Source organism: Strix aluco, chromosome 9, assembly GCF_031877795.1.
Source record: "Strix aluco isolate bStrAlu1 chromosome 9, bStrAlu1.hap1, whole genome shotgun sequence".
NCBI lineage: Eukaryota > Metazoa > Chordata > Aves > Strigiformes > Strigidae > Strix > Strix aluco.
In genome coordinates, this window is record NC_133939.1 from 25,022,957 (window position 1) to 25,045,172 (window position 22,216).

The following is a 22,216-nucleotide window of genomic DNA, read 5'->3' on the forward strand; positions in this document are numbered from 1 at the left end:
GTGGCTTTAAAGAGACCTGAAACAACAGCTCATAGTAAAGAACTTTCTACTTGTGAATATATCCTCCCATTCCATAATATCGTTCTAATCGGTATGTTTTCATCCACTTCAATTATTTTAAAGACTCATGAATTTAAGACAACTGATTGACATTCTAGCATTGAAAACTTCACAATCCAACAAAGGCGAGACGGTATCACAAGAAGGTCAAAGTGCACTCCTATCATAATGCAGATTCCTCTCCGAATTCCCCACCTTCTGCATTCTAGTGACACATGGGAATAAGATTAATAGAAAGAAAGAGCAGCTTTCATTCTGAACGGTCTTTCTGAAAATCGGCATTTCCAGCACTTCAATACTTATTTGCCACAGCAGGGAGCTAATCCTTTAAAAAACTCCAACCCAATCAACCAATCAGCCAACAGAACTGAAAGAATAATGATTTCTTTGAAGTTTTCTTTCACTGCACTGGGAAAGTTCAGATGCTCTTGCTGGGACAGTTCAGATGTCCCAACCTGCACTAATTATAAGACAAGTCCTCCCCATTCATTTTCATTGTTAATTGCAAGAATCCAAGGAAGGTAGGTTCATAATGAGCCCACTGTTGATTTTTGCACAGGTATTAGTCTCTAGCCAAGAGCTAATTCTTCATCTGAAAAACTTTGTTTTCAGGCTTCTGAAAATGCTCTTTCATTCCTAACATGCTTTAATTGACATGTAAACTATCATACATCTTGTTTTTCTTTCACATAAAGGATTACTTGCAAATGGAATGTATCTAAAATGAATGGCTCTGCTCCATCATTGTATACTGCCCTTTGCAGAAGAAACAACTAATCTGAGAGATGTATTGTTTCTGTTGGGATTTACAGCCTCACATTGTCTAATTATTCATGATGCGTTATCCATCATACTGCAAACTTCTTCACAGGACGAGCAAAACCAATGTGCTCCAGTTCAGGAAAATTGCTAAAACAGAGCTGTCAAAAGAATATGCCACCTTGATATAAATGTCTACAATCCTCTATTAATTGGAGGGGGTATTGCACCTGCTGAAGTTTCCTTTTTTATTTTTTTTTTTTTGAGAGCAATGGAAATTCTTAAAATGAGTATCATCAGATAGCGATGTGAATTAAGTGTCAATCAAAATGATAAAATTTATCTAGTCTTTATATAGAAATAATATATAGAAATATGAAATAATTTTATTATTTTTCCATTTGAAAAATACATTAACAACTATAATGCAGTTGTAGAACTACACTGTTAACAAGTAAAAAATACTAACGAAGTATTTTAAATTGAGTATAAATAGATTCAGAAATACCAGCTGGGATTCAATGGGTCAAAAAATGCTTCCTGATTATAAAGCATTTTACCTCCAGGTCACAGATTAAATACGGCAAAGGTAAATAATGAATGATAGTGTTACTATTAATAACTGCTTGGGGATATGGGGAAATGAACTTGCTTATGTCTGACCATTTTCCGCTTTAGTGATATCTGTGTTTCAACCACAACTCATAAGTGGATGGCTTCTTTGTTTGCACTCTTGACATTGTAGAGAGATCATTGTTGGTGAACTGATACTAAATTCCACTGTCTCTCTCTTGATTATAAAGAGCAAAGGGATGAAATTTGTGTTGTGTCTGCACCTGAGACTGAATCCTTGCGATGCCTTCTAGCACTAATGCAAAGAAGTTTTACAAAATTGTTTTGTAAAATAAAAATTTTAAAAAATTAAAAGATAAAAATTACTATGTATTTCACCTCTATTTGGGGTTACGGCTGGCTATAATGGTTAGTAATCTAAAGTAACAGTTCTTCCCTGGCAGTAGAAGTGAACTGGAGAGGACGCCATTGCTCAGAGGTGCGTAGTGCCCCATTAGCTGCTGTGGGCCAGCCCAACCAGCCTTCAGCTCTCGCTCCAGAGGTGTGTAGCTCTTCACAGGCTCTTTATCACACCAGCCAGCACTACAAGAATGTCTTGGACATCTTGGGGCACCTCAAGTGGTCCTGAACATCACTGTGTGGGCAACTGCATCACCTCCTTTTCATTTGCTTTTCTGTTTCTGCTCTTGCCTTTGTTTTTCTGCAACCCTCTAAGGACTCAATGACTAAAGGAACTAGGTTTCTTACAGGTTTTCAGTTCCTGGATGGCAAAAATATTATAATCAGAATGCTCCTCTAGAACAAAACCTTCCAGTGTGAGACTACAATAGACATATTAACCCTGATTTATCTTCCTCTGGTGGACCCATGCAATAGGTCTCCAACAAATACTATACCAGATGCCAGGCATCACTCTTTTTTTTGGGTGGGTAAGAAAGAGAAATACTTCAGTGCCAGAAGACACACATGGTGTCTATACAGCCAGCCCTTGTCGCAAGTTTTCCACCAAGTCCTGCCTGAAATTTTAAGCACTTCTGCCACCCAGACTCCGAAGTGTAAACTCTGTAACTATGCATTTCTCTGTTTAAAAGGATTTATGACATTCCACATGCAAGCTAAGAAGCAAAAGCACAGTAACCAGGGCATTCATTGGGAAGTTTAGTCTACTGAGCCAAGCACACAGGATGCTTTTTTTATTCACCTTGCAAAACTAATGCTGCTTGAACCACAAGTTACACCCTGTTCAACACTACTGATAAGGCAGAGTACAAAGTGATTAGAGCATCACCGACAGCAGGTCTTTCAGCAATTTCCATGTTAGGAAGATAACACTCATTTTCCTCCTTTTCATTTCTATCCTAGAGGTTACGATGCACCAACATATTTCCATACGTGTTGCAACAGTATGAGACCACATGCACAAAAATAAGCAAAAAAGAGTAGAAAGTCACTTCAACTTCCCTTTAATCTGTTTGCTAAAATCTGTCATGTTCTGCCCAAGGTACTGTCATTTGTACATAGTATGCGGCGCTAAAGCTTCAATCATACTATCCAAATATGAGAAGTCTGAAAGTAGCCGTAATGAAACTGATGTCAGACAACCTCAGCTCACATTAGACTCCAGCAGCTTGACATCTTCAAACACAAAGAACAGCTCTTTATTGCTGTTTTGGAAGTGTGTCCATGTTTCAAACTGAAACCTATACATGTCTCAGTGTCTGTGGTGATTTATTTTCCTCCATAGCATTTGCAAAATATATGAGAATACAACCCACTGTGCAGTTTATTTGCCATTTCAGGGAGGTCTGAGCCAGTCTATTGAAATTCTTTTGAGCTTGCCTCACTTACTTGGCATCCTAAGCATAAAGGAAGTGGCACTATCAATAAGCTACTGCACAAAAGCTGGCTACAAATATTTTCTTGACAATAGATTAAATTCCATCTCTGTAGGGACAAATTCCATATCTGTACAGGTTGCTAGCACAAATTTATCAGTCTAGAAAAGTCACTTTGAAGCAGAGGGATAGTTAGTGGGTCACCTGAGTTGGCTTGTAGACTCACTCCAAGAGGGTGAGCTTCACATGATGGGATAGATTTGTGTATCTTGATCATTGGAAGACTGTTTCTTGTGCCCAACAACATTGTCAATAGCTATTACCACTTATTCTAGGATTAGAAACGTCAATGCAACCAGCATTCAAGTTAACGGACTGGTTTAGGGAGCACGGTACACTGAATAAACCTCTTGTTCCATACAGGAGTGTGAAAAGAGCTAGCGGCCTAATTCCCTTCAGAAATCAACAAAGAATTTATATAGTGTATGTATGTGGGATACTAAGCTTGTATATTTATATATCACCATTTTTATTCCAATTTCTAGTTGTTTTTTTAGAATTAAATATTGTTACAACACATAGGTGCCTAACCAGATTCTCTGCAGTTGCTGTAATAAAGCCAGTCAGAAATAATGTAGGAGTTGGATATTTCCAGTGCAAGCCTGCTTAAAGTGTAAAATATTTCAGTGCATCAAAATAAATGTGAGGTCAAATAAAAGGAGTAGATTAAAACTCATTGCACAGCCCACCTACTACTTAAACTTTCCAATTGTAACCTAAGGCTTTGATTCTGCATACATGCATACATTTAACTTTGAGACAGAAGAAGTGAGATTTCTTGTAAAAATTAAACTATGCATGGACACTCAGAGAATCAGATTCTCATACATACTGTTAATTCAAAAAAATAAAAGAGCCAGAAAAATGTGCAAGACCTGAGAGAAACAAAGAACAGATTCCTCCTGGAAGAACTAATGCAGCTACTTACATTAGAATCAGATTAGCTGTTCAATATTTAGACACTAACGTACCACATATCTAACCTGGACTACAACTTGACTAATTATGTATTAAAAGCTTTGTGCTTCTATTGAATCACGTGCTTATGCTGAAGAAGTCCTTAAATATTTATAAGTAATGAATCCTATAGACACCAGAAGTAGTCTCTTGCAAAACTAAACAGTGTCTTCCATAAAATAGTAAAAATCTTTATATTTACTGAAAATACAAGGATTGAGAATACTTGACGCCTTGCAGAATCATGCCCTACTGCAATTTCATTTGAAGACTTGCCACCTGTTTCATAACTGACAAAGAAGAGGTACATTCCATATTTGATCAATAGAAGATTTTTAATAAATGTTTCAAAGACTTATTAGTAATATGGTCACAGAAATCTTACACAAACCATTATCTCTTTGGGAGCACCCTAAAGAAAAATCTTCAAGGAGGAAAGAATATTTATACTCCTTTTTCTAGCAAATTTCAGACCCTCATACTTTATGGAGGACCTCTTTGTGAATGCAAGGCTTTCCTGCAGAAGTCAAAACCTTAAATGTGTATTTTTCCAGACTTCACTTTTAATTTATCGAAAAGGCAAAGTTCAGACTGAAGCTGACTTGCATTGAAGTGAATGTGGGTTGAGGAGTTAATGCCATATTTAATGCATCCCTGTAGGTAGATATGTTCTCTGGGATACTAAATATTAGCCTTTCAGGGTCTTTCAGTGGTTGCTCTCGCTTCCTGCATCTTACTTTCCACACCTAAAAAACATGAATGTAAGAACATCTGTGCTCCGCTGTAGAGTGCTTTCAGATTTTTTAAGGGTGAAAGGTAAATATTAATGTGAGTTTCAGTCCTAAAATCATGAGAATAAAGATACACAATCACGTCTGATAGTCTGAAAACTAGCAGAGTACTGCTAAAATAAATATGGTAGCCGAGTGTTGGTTTTACATGTATTCGTGCAGTGCCATTTGAGTCAGTGAAGGTGCAGAGATAGGGAATATAGTAGGTTTTTGATTCACAAATTACAGAGTGTTTTCTTCCTTAAAATCAGTTCTAGTGGAAACAAACAAAACTAAGAAAAAATACAAATTATTTCCCTCATTATGGCAGTATCATATATAGATTTATCTCTTTATTCTTTGTGGATTTCTATGGCTGCATGAACTATGAAAAATTTATATCCAAGGTACTAAAATATAGGCAATTACAAAATAACTTCTACCGCCTAATCAAATGTAAACCTATGTCGTGGTTTAACCCAGCAGGCAGCTAAACACCACACAGCTACTTGATCACTACCCCTACCCCCAGTGGGATAGGGGAGAAAATTGAAAAAAAAAAAAAAAAAAAAAAGGAAAATTCATGGGTTGAGATAAAGACAGTTTAATAGTACAGAGAAGGAAGGGAAAATAAAAGAATTAGAATATACTAAACAAGTGATGCACAATGCAATTGCCCACCACCCGCCAGCCAGTTCCCAAGCAGCAGCCCGCAGCCAACTGCCCCCAGTTTATACACTGAGCATGACGTCATATGGTATGGAATATCCCTTTGGCCAGTTTGGGTCAGATGTCCTGGCTGTACCCTCCCAACTTATTGTGCACCTCCAGCCTCCTCACTGGCAGAGCAGTGTGAGAAGCTGAAAAGTCCTTGACCACTGCTTTGCAACAACCAAAACATCAGCATGTTATCAACACTATTCTCATCCTAAATCCAAAACACAGCACTATACCAGCTACTGGGAAGAAATTTAGCTATCCCAGACAAAACCAGGACACCTTAGGGAAAAAAATAAAAGTCTGTAGACCAGCAATCTCCATCTATTCACCTTTGCATCACAATAAATACCTAATTCTTTAATTTCTCCAAAGTATACAATAAATGCCTCTATCTACAACGTAGCCTGCCAAAACCAGCCTGGCAAACCATCAGGAGTTGGAACCATTTGTGGTGGGACCTAAGTGTTATTTTACTGACTGTGGCAGAATCCCTAGGCAGTTTTGTTGGGTTTATTTCATGTATACAATATACAAGAGTTATCTCTAAGGCAACAGAGAGCTCCTGAGCAGAGACCAAAAGGCTTTCAAAAAAGATATTCTGAGAACAGCCAGCTCAAGAAAACACTTTATTGGAAGGAAACTCTACCATTACAATCATTAACAGCCTGCTGTAGACTCAAATAGAAGCACATTTTTAAAATTTAGACTCTACTTCTAAAGTATTTGACTTCTGAAGATGTACACAGTGAAATCATTTCAACACAAAACAGGGTCCTGGGCACAACTGAATATATCAGTGGTGACCAGTGGGAATCATGTTTATCATTTTCACACATTTTCTTTTGTGACTGCTGCACCTGGAGAGGGTAAAAATCAAGCCTCAGTTTTGAAACTAAAGGCCCTGTTTAAAGGATTGGTTGATTGAACAAAGACAAAGTTTGGACAAGAACCAGCGCAAGCATGCCTACAGATAAACACATTCCTGTATCGGGCTGGTTTCCCTTTCTAGAGTTATTTATATGTGATCTGTTAACATCTCATACTGAAATGCTGAGCAAAATCTTGCCTGTGCAGTTGGGTCTGGCTCTGCAAGGCTGATTTTTTTAATTCAGTGCTGTTCTCTGTATTTCTATAGACCAATACTTTACTACTATGGTGATGGGCCAACTAATTGTAAAGTCTGACTGATAACTTTGAAAACCCCAAATTCCTTTAGAAGAGAAACACATAAATCACCAGGAAATGAAATAACTGTTTCCAGATCAAAATACTAAACTTGAAAATGTCTTATTAACAGCCATAGTAAACTGTGCCAGTGTGCTTTGAAAAGGAAATTCAGAGAATTTTATGAAATTCTGCAAATCTTGATTTACACTTGGAATGCATTTCCACTAGGTTATCAGAACTGAGCAGCCACTCTATGAACAGTAATAGGTATAGATAAAGAAAAGCAATAAAATGATTACCACTGTGTGGAAATTATGAAAATGTTTTAATAAAAGTATTCATCTGGAAAAAAAAACCCTGCTGCATATATTTCAGCAGTGTTATAGGTTTTCCTGCAGACCTGCATCTGAGGACTTTACATGGATAATAAACTTGCTTGTGGTTTTGGTGTTCTGTTCTTAAGAGAAGAATATTTCCTTTTTTATTCCTTTGTGAGCCAGTATCTTTACTTGTAGACAGAAGAAACCTGACAGGTATAGATTTACTGCAATTTGAGCTGAGGCACTAAGGAGGTTCCAGATCTCCTGTTAGCCCCAGCCCCTACTCCCCTGCAAGAACAGTGGAAAAACCCAACACAATATTGTACTTTTCTGTTCCCTAGCTTAAAAAAGAATCTTCCATAAATGCACATATATAAAAAAAAAAAACAAAACAAACAAAAAACCAAACCAATCTTGTGACCTCATGCTGCTAAGGTCAGTGCTAACACGGTGAGTGACATGTTATGATGCAGGGCTGTCTGTGCCATCACTGAGGCTTTCAAGGGAGATGCTTTGCATCAGGCTTTCAGAAGGCATACTCCTGTATCACTTGTAGCCTCTCTCCTGATCTCTAGGATAGGCAATATGAATACATTAAATTTTAGTCACCCTTAATCCTGAAAACCAGAAGAAAACTACAGCCCCTGATTTTCAGTTGAAACTCGTTTGTATTGACAAAAACATGGATGGTGCTCATAAATTCCTAGAAGAGAAAGTCCAGCTAAGGTTAAGTATTGGTGGCAGCTAAGGCTGCCACCTATCAAACTGTTAAGGCATAAAGCAAGCCAATATGACTTTGACCTCTAATGTACTGGTGGAAGCTGCAGGAAAAACTGCCTTCCAAGAGCATATTGCATGGTCTGAGAAAACCCAAACTTAATTTAACAGTAAAAAACAAATAGAGTTCAACAGAAATTACTCTAAAATCAATGGAATCAAATCTTATCAGTCTGGGGTTTTTGAGCATCCTAGAGAACTCTAGTTCAGGTATTTCATTGCCTGTTACTTTATATAGATTTTGTTAAATGGTATGGGGCTCTCATTTTTTCCTTTGACAAGACACTACTCTTGAAATGCTTTTTGTTCACTAGAGTGCACAGGCTGCAGACATGGTCAGCTTCCACTGAGGGGATTGGAAGGGAAAAATGTTTACATTTCCCTGCTCCATAGCCACATGCCAGTATCCACCACAAACTGGGCCTAAGAAAACAAAACACATTCACTAAAATAAGCAGAGATTCAATTACAGAATTAATCCTTTTGAGCAGGTGGTCACTGGTGAATCCACTGCCAGAAACAGGCTCCATATCAGGTAAATCCAACTTCTACTGCCAATGAGTTAATCAAAAAGCCATTATAACTTATTACTTGTCTAATTTGGGGCCTGCAAAGCATTGTAAATAACTAGAGAATGTTTACAAGTAGCACATCAATTATCTATGTCCAGATACCAGGACAGATAGATAAATTGATTATTTTGTAATTTAGCACGTGTATTAATGTATGCATGTCTGTGTCTGTGTGTGCACACACTATTCACCAATTTATCACAAAGTCTGTTTCTTACATCATTTGGCATCTTTTCCACTTTTGGAAAACCAGCAAGGAACCCTTAAATACATGTGTAGTCTCCACCACATAAAATGCAGTAACTCATACTAACAGCTTTAAATCACGAAATCCAAAAATAAGGTTCTAGCATTAATGTTCACTGGCCCTAGTTACGCATCACTGTATGAACAAAAGAGCTGTCAAAAGGGATCAGGAAACTCTGGCCTTTTAAATGCGCTCACTGAGGGTGGCTAAGACTCAAAGTTTCAGAGAAAGCGAACCTCCTTTCCTAGTATAATGCACTAAACCAATTATGCCAAACCCAGCAGGTGATTAGCTTATGCCCTGAAGCATGAGATTTGATTATTCTTATCTTGGTTTGCATACTAGAGCTACAAATATTATTAACGGCCATAAAATCATCCAGCCTTTAAAAAAAAAAAAAAAAATCTAGCCTGAAAGTTTGATTTGATGACCTTTGTATGTGGCAAACTCCAGAATGTTGCCTTTGCTTAATCTAAATGCTTTAGCTATCACATGGTCACCTGTATTCATTCATATCACAGGACATGATTACAAAACAACCATTTTGTGTGCACTTTTCCCTTTGACAGTATGTGTGAGCTTCCGGATTGCATCGTTGGTAAGAAGGTTCAGTAGATATTTACATAAACAACTGAGCATATAATTTTCCTTGAGATCTTTTTAAAGGGAAGCAATGAAAAATTTTCGTCACAGAAACACTACAGGCAGGGATGTAGAATGTTTTGTTAGTAGGTCATTATTTAATGGAGAACATAACATGGACAGAGCTACTGAAAAGTGATCAATGGGAAAAACTTTCCATGGATTTCAATGGACTTCGGGCTAAGCCTCAGTTGAGCTAAATCACACTGCCTAGTTTTGGTTGTAGCTCTAAAGGATGATTCCCAGTCCTGTTTAAATTAGGGTGAACCGCCAAGGAACAAATCATAACCTCTTTAGAGATTTTCCCCCAGACAATCTACAAACCAGACTTTGCCACAGTATAGAATATTTCCACCAACGTGCATCAATTTACAATTACACAAATTGGATTTCAAGTATCATTCTGCTGCCCAGTTATTCCACCTTGATTTTTTCATAATCCTCCAGGTTTTAATATATCACCCTGCACAGAGAAGTGAGCTAGTGCAGACTCATTTTGTCTTAGTAATAAATAATTTCCTTCAAGATGCAAACAACAGCTACTGTTTTCTGAACGCTTGGCTGAGAGAAGGTTCTTGGATAAATAGCCTCACTTAGAAAACATATTTGCAAAAGCCTTTGAGAAAGTGTAGTGTATATGACAGTTTCAAATGGTGCTATAGGAACACTGTACTTGACCTGACACAAAACTGAAGACTTTTTATTGGAACTTCCAATCCAGATGTCCTTCAGGCAACCAGTTAAATCATAATGAATTGTTTATTTGTGTTTGGTCTTTGAAACAAAAAGAAAGTAAAGACTGAATCAAAGACCAGAAGCATTAAATCAATCACATTAAAAAACACACTAAGGAGTGTCTCTCAACTGTTTCAGGTTGTTTGGTCCACTTCTCACAATCTTTTAGGATCTGAACTTCCAAACAGATTGAAAGAATATATTTGAAAGACCTAATAGTAAAACTTGGAACTTTAAGGTTCTGATTCACTTTTTTATTTTTTTTCCAGACTGTTCTTTTGTTTCAAAGTGGGAAAACTGTAGTTCTTGAAATTCAGTAAAAGATTGAAAACATAATGAAATCTGCAGTTCCTCCATTACTGATCTTAAGGCTGTTACATTACCCAGGATCAGGGAAAGTTGTAGTGACACATAAACAACCTTCTAGGAGACCTTGGAAGGAAAGGGAACCAGTTGGGCAATTTAACAGGTGCCTAAGGTCAATTTGTTGCTCTGGCCAAGTTCTTCTATGTGAGTTCATTTAAGGACTTCATTACCTGAGCTCAAAATTTAGATTGTACTGACACCCACATACCTCTTTTCATCTGCATCCCCTGACCCTCAGCCAGGAAGCATGGAGAGAGATCTAACACTGAGCTGGAGCATTTCAGACTAAGACTATTACATTGCCCTATTCCCGATTTGCAAGTCAAACTGAATTAGCAGTTACACATATTTGCAAATTGCTTAATAAGGGAGAAATTTCAGGATGTAATAAAAGGGAAAATGCATTGTTGAAACAAACTTTTGTTCTGTATCTTCTCAAAGAAGGAACTTGAAAACTTAGTTTGTTATTTAAATCTGGCAGTATAAGTTGTAAAATATTGAACTGTGGAAGAATTATATTCGTAGATTTAGTCCAAATGTGAAATTGGGAAGCATGTCCATTCACTCAGGCGCTAGCAGCAAATAAATTGGGCTTTTATGATCTCTCTTATCAAGTAAAAGAAAGCTGGACCACTCTCTAAGTACTGAAATTTCTCAGCTGCTCCACTTCCAACAGTCTCAGCTAAACTCAATTTCTAATTTTGACATTGAAATAACTAAGTGCATATATACATGTATATATACATTCTAGAAATGTGTGTATCCATACACATACTCTCTACACAGGTACCTGCCTTGGAAATCTCTTAGATTGAATACACTTAAATTGCTACACCTTAATAACTTTGAAGCTCCACATGAATTGATTTTAGTACTATCATACTGCCTTATCAACAAAGTCCCTGTCTAAGGAAAGGATGTGTGTGTGTGTGCGCGTGCATGCCTGTAAATAAGTGATTTCTACTACAGCAGTAGTAGAACACACAAATCTAGTTTTAAAAGTATTATCCTTGGTGTACAGAGATCACTTTTTATGGTGGTAAGGCCAAGAGAAGAAGGAATATCTTATGAACAAGGTGCTGGACTAGGACTTCAGAGGCTCAGGTTCAATTCCTCACTCTGCCAGAGGCTACTTCTGTGACCCTGCACAACTTGAAGCAGCAGTTAAGCAAATGCTTAAGTCATCTTTTGTTTGAAGGGCAATATTTCCTTTCTCTCCTCTTTTGTCTGTCCTAGCACATAGATTACAAATGCTCTACACCAGTGCCTGAGAGGTGTTTGGGTGGTGGTGGGGGGTGCGTTATTCTTCAGGGTTTTTTTTTTTTTTTTTACTGTGGGTAAATACGGCATCCTGCACAGCTCAGCCCTAATTTCACTTTGCAACCTGTGAAATTCACTGGCACACAAATACTTAAATAATTATACTTTACAGATGAAGTCCAGAATCATTGTATCGCACACGTTTCAGTTCTCAGTAATGTAAGAGAATAAACATTCATGCCATATAAAATATGGGATTACTAGGAGAAAAAAAAGGGGGGGGGGGGCAGTTGAGGAGAAGAATAATTAGCCTTATCTGTATTCCTACCAGGTATCACACTGTACCAACGAAGAACACAAATACAAGGGTCCAATATGTAAATATAAAATGTATTTACATTATTATAGCAAATAGAGGATCCAAAGTTACAGTTGTAATTGAAGATCATAATTTATTTTTATAATACCTTCTTTGTAAGCTGCAAAATTTTTTTATGACAATCTAGAAACAATGGTTAGATTAGAATTTGAATGTATAAATTAAAAGTATTCAGGATAAGAAAAATGTCAGATTTGGCCAACAGATCAACACACCAAACAGCTTCAACTTTCAAATATTATTTTTCCTGCGTGGACAGTGTTTAACAGGTTACCATATATTTTTTCTGCCATTTTGTCCCCTTTTGTTGGTTCTTTCCAGCCTTCGAGCTGTTACATGGCCAAGAGTTGGGCAAGCAGCTCCCTCTGGTGCTGACACCAATGCGGCTCTCTAGGTTTTACCGATTTTGCTCTCTATTTCAGTTTAGGACCCGATTATGGAAACTCAGCAAGACTGGGTTTGGCAGTCTGTAAAATAACTTCTTTTCATACCTATGGTTTAGTTGAGCAGTGAAATTATCTTCAGAGAGATAGATCTGAAAGCACCACACTACTCATATGGTATCATCATGTGGTATCTTATTCATAGATAACCAAAGATAAAACAGGACTTGTTGCTAGTATTTGCACATTTCCCACTGCTTTGATTAAGAATCAGCTTGCATTTCTGAGCTATCAAATATTTTCTGAATTAAAGTGGGATGCAAAATGGCAGCTCAAGTATATTATCAGCCAAACGTCAAGTAGCTCGCTTTACTAACACCAAAGACATTTTGGTTAAGATTACATACCTTGGTGATTATGTATTTTGTTTCACTGTTTTCTGAAACTAAGCCACTGTAGTACCATAGTTACTACTTCTCTGAATTTCTGACAGATTACTTGACCCCATATAAAATATGAAGAAGAGGTGCAATAGTTGGCATCATGGATGTTTTCATTACACCTCTATGATAAAGGTCTGTCACAATTTTCATTACATTTTCCTAATTATTCAAAGCTATTTTTAAGATGTGCAAGAATGTTGCATATAAATTTCTACCTAAGTAGTTATAATTCTTAGGGAAATTATTTATATCCAAGGAGAAAATGAAATTTTAACTATTTTGTTAAAAAGTATTAGAAATCTAACTGGATTCTGACTTCTCATTATAAATGCTGATTTCTTTCACAATACCATCTGAGTTTACAATAAGCATTTTACTTTTTCTTTTAAGAAACGCTTAATCTTTTTAGGAATGGCCAGGCCCATATACATAGTGATGCTTTATTATTTTGGAAGAAAAATACTTGAAAAGAATACTGCCATTTCACAAAATCTGAACAGCATCCATCAGGGCCCAACAAGATTTCCTTGTGTCAATCACCCCTCATTTTCAAAGGCTGTTACAAAGCAAGGCTCACAAGAACAGGATCGTTCATTGCACTGCTGTTCTCCAAACCAAGAATGGATGGCAGATGAAGAAAGACCTATGGCTCCCCCATTAATAGGAGGTTTAATATTTTCTTGCTTCATCTGCCAGGGCCTTTATACAATTCTCATAACTTTTGAGCTATGCAGTGTTATACATAATGATCTGAAGAGGCAGCACTGTATTTTTTCCATCTGCAGTAAGCTTTCCAAGCATTCATTAATCCTCACAGCATCTCAGGGTAGTAGTTCAATTTATGGATGGGAAAACAAAATAGATTGAGTACTGAAATATATTTTAATATAAGTGCCAAGCAAAGGCATGAGATTCAAAGTGCCCCCAGTGTTTCTTTCTTGTGGACATGCAGCAGCTAAAACCTTAGAGATGGGTGTGCTGGAAAAATCTGGCACAGCATAACTGCTGCATCACAGCCCCAGCAGCTAGGTGAAGAGTGAGTATGGGAAAAGCAAACACCAAACTATCACACTGGTTGTCCTCTCTCTTTGTAGCCCAGTCAATGGCAATGAGCCACAGTACACCTCTTACAAACTAGGAAAGGGGGGGAGGGGAGGGGGGGCGGGGGGCGGGAAACGATGACACAAAAAATTTCTCTGTTATGACAACGGGGACAAGAATTAAGGCAATGCAAAATGTTGCTAAACAGTCAAAAAGGAAACCTGTGGCAGCCTTTGGAGGTCTTCATCATTAAGATTCCAAACACTACAAGATTTATGTTTATGCTCCTAATGACACCAGCAAACTTACTAAGATACAAAAAGTTGAGACTCAACTTTGACCTCAGCAAGAATCTGCAAAAACATCAGAGTTGCAAGAGTACAAGATGGTGGATATGAACAAAGAGCAATGAAATCATTAGGTTTTGCATTTTCAAAAATTGTTCTCTTCTTAAATGTTAGTTGCAGCAAATGTTCCAAAACAACAGAAAATCTCTTTTTCTTTAATGGCCACTTTAAAGTAATGTTTATAGTTCAGTTTTGTTCAACCTTTGCTTAGACCTTCACTTGCCAAATGGTACGTGTCCCTACATAGGTTAAAACGTGCCAAACGTAGGCTAAAAGTCAATCTACATTTTTATATTTGGAATTTTTTAAAAACAAGCAAATGAAATAGCAGGGGAAAAGTAGTGTTTACTGTGCATCTTTCATTAATTCATTAAAGGCACAGAAGTTGACTAAGTCACTGTCCAATTAAAAGAAATGCTATTTCTTCATATATACTAGCTGCACAGACATTTGTTGTACATACTATCTCCAGTAGCGTTGCTGCAATTTCTATATATTTACACTGAAGTTTGAATCAGACCACACATCATTTCTTTTGTGTATTTACACTACTGTATAGCATAGTGCACGTATATGTATCTATACATGCGTGCATATTTTTCAAGTGAGTTTACCAAAGACAAGAAAAGTTCTCAGATGGATTGATGATCTTCTTTTTAAAAGTGCCTCCAAATGTTTATTTCACTGAGTACATTGAATTTATTTTTCTAACCACTCTCACATTGTATTCCAGTTCTTCCACAATTTACGGTTCTTTCACTTGTGAACACACGAATTCAGTGCAACTGTGGTAAATCAAGCGATAAGAACTCATAGTAGAGTGAAGCTGAAATTCCTTGGGACACAAAATGTATTTATTACTTATTTGTACAGTGCCTTGCACAAGTAGGTGATGATTTTGGCTGGACCTTCTGCTTGCCCAAGGAATACAAACAGTAATTAATAAAACCTCAGCACTCAGCTTGTCTGTAACTTAGTAACGCCTAAATTTCATTTTACTGCAGTATCAATTGCTACCTGGCTACGTCTTTCAGTAAAACTTTAATTGTCCAACAAATATGCTTAATCAGAACCAGTCCCAATTTTTCCCGAGTTCAAGAGTTTGGGTTTTTAACAAAGTCAAATATATCTCAGCTGGAGGTGATGCTTTATTGAAAATAACAGATAAGCCAATTCTGAATAATTGTTGAACAAAAGAAAAGGCAAGAGTCAAAAATAAATACCCATAACTACACTCCTACTTCCTTTAAATAAACTTTCACCATATTGAGTGTTTGCAAATAACTATATAAACTAACAAAATTTCTACTTCAAATTTCAAAATTCAGAACCCCACTGTGCTGGTTTCTGGCAACTGGGATGGCAAGTCTCTCATGCACTTCAAAGGAACAATACACCCTCCCCACTCTTCCTTCCTCTAAATAATAAAGTTCCCCACAACAGGAAGTGGATCAAATCCTAAATAAATAAGCAAGTGCATCTGGTATCCCAGTCCTTGGAAATTTTATGCTAATCACAGTCCTGTTACTAAGGCTCTGGAAAACATGTTATAGTTGGTTTTATATTGTTTTACTGAAATGCACAAACAGAAATGCTTTCTTTCTCAGCATTTCTCCCCTCTATAGCGTATATGAAGTTAGTCCTCTCACAGTATATGAGGCTAGTAAGCTGATTAACAATGTAGCGGATCAATCCCTTCTACTTTCTACTTGCACAACATAAAGTCACATTATGAAGTCTTGTGTTCTAGACTCATCAACAATAACAAAGACGACTAAAAAGTAAAATCCCAGTTCTCCACTGCTTTAGCCCTGTTGCAGACTACAGCAACTCCACTGAAATGGACAAAATCAGGTGGACTTAGGACTGCATTTTCACAGTAGCATTTCAGAATTGAATATGTCTACTTGTGTTTGCAACACAGCTTCACAGATGAGGCGTTTATTATGCTCAATCAGTAGAAATTTACGATCACCAAATTCCATATATCATCTTTTCTGATACATGTCGTCTTTCTAGCTTCACTCTTCCTGCTTTCAGTCCCCTCATCTTGTCCACGCTCCTTTTCCCACTGTGCAGGTGATTTGTCCAGCCTCTTCCTCCATAGAGAAAAGGTATCTGAAAACTTCCCCCAAACACAGTCCCTCTCCTGAAGCACAGTGCTTTTTTTTTCCTCTGCCAGGGAAGAAAGGGCATGGTGGGATTTGTTCCAAAGTCTTCACATCGATAAAAACTACTAAAAAGTATCATTTTGGACATATACCTTCAGGTAGAAGTATACAAAATGGATTCAAGTTATTTATTTTTTTCTGGCTTTATAAAAAGTTCTCCAGCACACAAGATTCATGCACAGGTATTGCCATTTCCTAGAAAGTTGCAGAAATCAACCTAACATCTGCTATCACACTAAGATGATTATTTCCATAACTAAAACTGTTCTCTTCTGAAATCTTAATCCTATTTATGACAAAACCATAGTCTTAACCATTTGGATACACAGCAGATTTCTGGCAATTACTCCTCTCCTCCACATGGAATTCCACAGACAAATGTTCAAACTTAAAGCTTGGACTATCAATACATGAAGCCAAGGAGAAACATCACTAGCTGTCACCAGTAGTAAGCTCTTACCCTGTGCAGCGAAAAGCTATGAAATGATTGAGATGTCTAGTTTACCGACTTGTTACATGAGAAAATACATGACCTATACAAGGCTTCAGTTTTAGTCTGGTCTTCTGAAGCAGCGAGATCTATACAACCATGCTCTGCATGCACTTCTACCAATTTTTTAATTGGTTGGTGATTTCATCCAAACTATCTGAGGAACAAGCAAATTTGAGTGACAAAACAGGTATAAGGAACTCTCCAAGACTCTGAATACTTCACTCAACCTCTCTTAACAGAAAGAAGAAAAAAAAAAAAAAAGAAAAATTGCAATACATTACTGGGCACGTGAAAGATGAATGAGAGAAAGACCTCTCAGTGTTTCAGCTGGGGAAGAGTTTCACTCTACAAGACAGAAATCTTTGGGAAAGCCGCTTTCATTAGTTCTGGCATGTCTAAACAAATACGAATCCCATTTTAAATGGTCACAACTTCAGAATACTTTATTGAGCTCAACCTGCTGACTGTGATGAGATCGTAAGAGTGTAAGAATAACAGAACTTGGCCACATATTGCACTTGGGTGCTCTGAACCTCCTGCTCTTGCAGATAGAGGTGTGTGTGGCAGCACGGATCTCGCAACCAGCAGGATACCTGGCAGGAAGGGGTCTGACAGCGGGTGGGTGTCTGGGAGTACCCTGCTGCTCCGTATAGTGCAGGGCTCATCACTAGAGGTCTCCTGCTGAGGCGAGACCGATGGCCCCAGCATCTTCCTAGCCATGAAATCAGCAGTACGTTTGACATCCTGTACCATCTATGGAATGTGTATAAACTCCTATCAAAATTAGGTAAAGGTTGCTATCCACACTTCTGTTTCTTTCAGTTAAGCTTATTTCTGGCCCGTATCAAACACTGTGTTTCTTTAAGTATTCATTTTTCTTCTTCAGAAACATTTGCAACTGTTGCAGAAGTTTCATACCCATCTAGTGGCTACAGCCTGGAACTGAGCAACAAAAGCCACAGCTCCACTATCTACACCTGCTACTGAATCGCTGCACAATCTCAGATTAGTCACGTGCTTCAGGTACTTTTCCCATCACTAAAAATTAGGATATTGATAGCTGCTCACTACTGAAAAGCACTATGAGATTTCAAGAGTTGAAATGGGATCAAACAGTAGTACTAGTAACTGCAGGGACTTAGGTGCAGTAAATTAATTTCTTTGGTGTCTGGAAGACTGCATCTCTGGTTTTCCATTGCAAAATTAGAGATTCCCTTCCTGTGGATTGAAATACAAGAGTCCTGTAATGCTCTTTACCATCTCAAAAACTCCCAAAGCTAATTTAACAAGAACTAAAGAGGAAAGGTATCGTACCTCTACCAGAAACTATGGTTGAAGATTTAATTTGCCATACACCTTGATCAGCAATATTCTCTATCCAGTCACGAATCACTATGTTGACCCATGAACTCAAGCATTTTCTTGCAACTCACTGTCGCTTAAGGAATTATCGTTGTTATAGCATAGAGGGACAACCATGTTCAAATAGGAAAATAAACAACCAAATAATTTATTCAAGCAATGACCTGTCAATTCAAGGACTAGATTATGCTCAAACGCACACACGATATAAGAGATAATGAATAGTAAAAAAGGATACAGACAACCCTTCTAGTGAGTCACCAATACAGTTTTCTAAATGTTTTGGATGTTCAGAGGAAAGACATTTTAAAAGCTCAAATCCAAGTCTGTCCTCATTGAGTAATTGTTCTTTGGCAAAAAGGGAATGACAGTGGCGGTACTGATGACACAACAGGAAACACTCTTTGACCCTTTCCAATTTATGGAGATAAAGACTAAACTTTCTAACACTGACAAATTAAATAATATGGGCATCAAAGTTACAGTCTAAATTGTCTGACTGCACAGTCAGAAATTCTCATTGAAAACATCTTTATATATAGATTCATGAAGTCATGGAAATTTTTGCTTGAATAAGGACAGTAGGATTGAACTCAACATCTCTGCGCTATTTCATGCTAATAAAACACTCTATTCCGAGGGGCTCAGAGAAACCACTAAAATCTACATACAGTTCATGAAGTAACTTCTTAGCTTTGGGTTCCATTAACCTTACTCAAATACCTACTCAGTGGCTACAAGGAGTTGAATCTTACCAGGTTTTGCATGTGGCTATTTTAAGAAACAAACCATAACATGGTAACAATTTTTGAGGGACTCGGCACATCTATACAGTTGTATTACGTTTGGCAACTATCACCCAATTAATCGTATGGTGAACTGAACCTGCTCCTGTTCAACTGCCGGTGAACATTTTTGCACAGCGAATAATTTATCGGCAGCGTTAAATGGAGCTCCAACTGAACACATAGCGAGTTATGCAGATGATATACGTACACTGAGACATATGTTACATCACCAGTTGCAGATCATGTTAATGATTGTCAAAGGCAGCAGAAAGAAAACTCAAATGTAAGTCCTGTGGCTTAACAATTTTCTTAAAACAGTCAAACTTGATTCTTTTCCTCATAGCACGTTTCCCTTCATAAGAACGGCATTATTTTATTTCAGACTTTTCAGTATATCCTGACTGTAAATAACGGATCGAAAATTACTATCATGAATACAGAAGATGGAAGTAAAGCAACAGTGAAGGATAATATGAAAGAGATTTCCTCACAGCACTGCAGGAGCATTGCTATATTCTGCTGAAAGATTGAACTCCACAGCTCCTGCTTATTTTTAAGAGGATTTAAAAGCTAGCGACAGAATCATCAAGATTAAAAAAAAAAAAAAACCAACAAACCACAAACCACCTAACCCCGTTTGCTTTGTCTTTTAATCAAAATATGTAATCAGAAGGCCTAAGTGATTATTACCTTGTGCTTCCAACCTAAGTCACTGAAGCAGCCTGTTAAATGGGTTTTCACTCTTTTCAGTGTTGGGGAACAAACGTGTCACTTCACTAAACATGTCTGTCCCCACACTCCGCTCACTTCACAATAATCTGATCTCTCCCTATATCTCGAGAGGACAGTGGTCAGCTACAGCTAAGGCACACTGTAGGAGTTCAGTAAACATGGGACCCATATCAAGAAAGCCACTTTTTGGTAATGGCACCTTTACTACCACAAACATGTTCACAACTGTCAGTGCAATTAATTACCAGGATGAGATGATACGCAGCAAAATACCAAAAACTGCCTTTACAGGAGCACAATTCATTTAGATGATTTATGGAGTTCTTTATTGTTAGTGTCACAAGAGCTTTTTCAAAACAAGAGAAATCATTAAATCCCATAAAACAGGGACTATCGCCGTGGTTAGCTGGCAATTGATACCCTTGCTCGTGCCATTTATATCCCTAACCAGAGCTGATAAAACAAAAATTAGTAAAGCACGCTGATGGAGAGCAGGAGCCTGCCACATCCCAGCGGGAAGCAGGGGTATCCCTTCCCTCTCTCCCAGCCCCCCCCACGGAATCACACCCCACACACACCATCACGCCACGAAAGGGACCCGGAGGCGGGGGGGGGGGGGGGAGCCGAAACTTTGGGCGGGAGGGACGGAGGCCGAGGCTCCCCCCCCACCCTCCCCTCCCCTCCCCTCCCCGCAGAGCCGCCGGCAGCAGCGCGGGGGGGACCCGGGGGGGACCCCGGTGCCGCAGGCTCGGGCCGGAGCGCGGTGCGGCTCGTTACGGCCCAGAAATCGGGGGGGGGTGGGGGGGGATATTAATTTGCTTTTAGCGGGAGAACCTAATTGTTGCCCCCCCACACCCTCTGCCTAGTTCTCCCCCGGGAAGATTTTAACTACTTCACTCTCCTTTTTAAATGCAAATAATAATAATTTTAAAAAAGCTTTTGTGTTGCAGTTTTCTATGGGGCTTTTCAGGAATCCTGCTCGGGGGAGAAAGTGCAAGATAAGAAATCATTTTAAACAGAGGATTGGTGGTTTTAAACAGTTACCAAATAATAGCCAAAACATGTGCACAGCAAAGAAACTCCCAAATACAGAGGAAGCAGGAACGTATATTTTAGTGATGAAAAGAAAGCAGGCGTATTAGAAAAGACTCAGAAGGACGGGAGAACAGCACCGAAAATGCAAATAAATCAGCCCAGATTCTATGAAAAAAAAGAGAAGCTGCTGATAACCCTGAGCAAATGCTGCTGCCTCAAAGATGGAAATAGCTCCCTTACCTTATTACTAATCCTCGCTTGCACCTGCTCTGCAATCATAAATACTTCGAGGTGCTTAACACGAAGCTAAATTGATGGCTGAATTTAAGAATATCTTCGCACACCTCATTTACCGATTCAAAAGGAGATTTTTAGGATCGTCCTCCTCAGTATCCATTAGCTTCCCAAAGAATTCCCATTTTCTTGACAAAAAAAAAAAAAAGGCAAAAAAAAAATACGGTATGTCTATATACAAACGGGCACTGTAATAGATCCAAAAAACAGGGAGTAGGGGAATCTGAGAGGTGTCACTACAAACTTGGCAAGCGAAACGTATCCTCAGCAGGAAGGAGAGCGAGAGAGAGGAAAAAAAAAAAAAAAAGAAAAAAAAAAGCTGCAAAATACAAAATTCCCAGGGAGATTTTTGAAGGAAAAAAAAAAAAAAAAGGCAGCAGAGCACAGAGGAAAGACATACGAACAGAGCACAAACGGGATGGCGGGATGTGTCCCGGCCAGCCATCCGTCAGCCAGCCCAGCAGCCGCCCCCCCCGCTCCGCGCCGCGCCCCTCCCCGCCCGCCGCCACCTGCGCGCACGGCGGCGCACCGCGCCCGCGGACACCCGCGCGGTCACACGCGCACTCACACACACACATACACACACACAGAGGGGGGCAGGTGCCACCCTCATGGACTCAGCCAGTCTCGGGTGGGGGGATGTCCCCGCGGGGATCCCCGGCGCCTGCGCGTGTGCGTATGCCTGCGCGCACGCTGCGCGCTCCCCCCCGGCAGGTGTGAGGCCCAGCCGCCCCCGGGATGCTGGAGCAGCCGCAGCCCCAAGTCGCTGCCGCGGAAAGTTTTCCCCGTCGTGTCCCCCCCCCCCGCCCCCGGGGGGTGAGGTGGGGATGTTCGTCCCCGGGGCTGGAAGCGGCCCAAGCCCCGCGCTGGGGATGCGGTGTCGGCTTCTGCCTCCCGCCTCCCACTCCCTTCGCGTCTTCCCTCCCTC

The 22,216-nt window shown here is 39.0% G+C and overlaps 1 protein-coding gene across 1 annotated transcript in view; it reads right to left on the bottom strand.

Moving 5' to 3' along the window:
• Positions 1–22,005, bottom strand: part of NLGN1 (neuroligin 1) — a 400,725-nt gene extending 378,720 nt beyond the window's left edge. Inside the window, exon 1 of the mRNA XM_074834254.1 lies at positions 21,235–22,005. The gene's annotated coding sequence lies outside the window, so the exon portion shown is untranslated. The remainder of the gene's footprint in view (positions 1–21,234) is intronic.
• Positions 22,006–22,216: the final 211 nt, after the last annotated feature.